The sequence below is a fragment of the Penaeus monodon genome, chromosome 30, assembly GCF_015228065.2.
Source record: "Penaeus monodon isolate SGIC_2016 chromosome 30, NSTDA_Pmon_1, whole genome shotgun sequence".
NCBI lineage: Eukaryota > Metazoa > Arthropoda > Malacostraca > Decapoda > Penaeidae > Penaeus > Penaeus monodon.
The window spans coordinates 4608658-4609101 of NC_051415.1; the positions used below are offsets into that span (position 1 = coordinate 4608658).

The following is a 444-nucleotide window of genomic DNA, read 5'->3' on the forward strand; positions in this document are numbered from 1 at the left end:
CAGCTGATTGCGAAAGGTCAGTTATCTCAATCATCTCCAGTAAAAGCATGTAATCAATATACCGACTCTCCGACTCCGGTAATTTACTTAAATGAGTTTCCAAATACATTACAGTGTGTATATAACGCACCAGGAATTAGATAAAGAACTTACCAATACCAAACACCAATTTGGTATTATTTCAAGCTATCATCAAGGAAGATACCGTCTTTGTGAAAGCTTTGATGAAATAAATACACGTGAAATAAATACGTGTAGCGGATATTTCTCCAAGCACGAGTAAATAATACATTTTTCTTTCGTTATGCAAATCATACATGACAGATAACGTACGTCAGACACGAGAAAAAGGGAAGAATAAGAGACAGGAAGTGGGTAACGGCGGTAAGGAAGTAACGGCGAGAAAGGAGAGGAATAAAAGGCGGTGGAATAAAAAGAGGAGAT

General features: G+C 37.4%; 1 protein-coding gene across 1 annotated transcript in view; it reads right to left on the reverse strand.

The window, feature by feature from the left end:
• Nucleotides 1-444, reverse strand: part of LOC119592483 — a gene marked incomplete in the record, with an annotated part of 33525 nt that overhangs the window by 24236 nt on the left and 8845 nt on the right.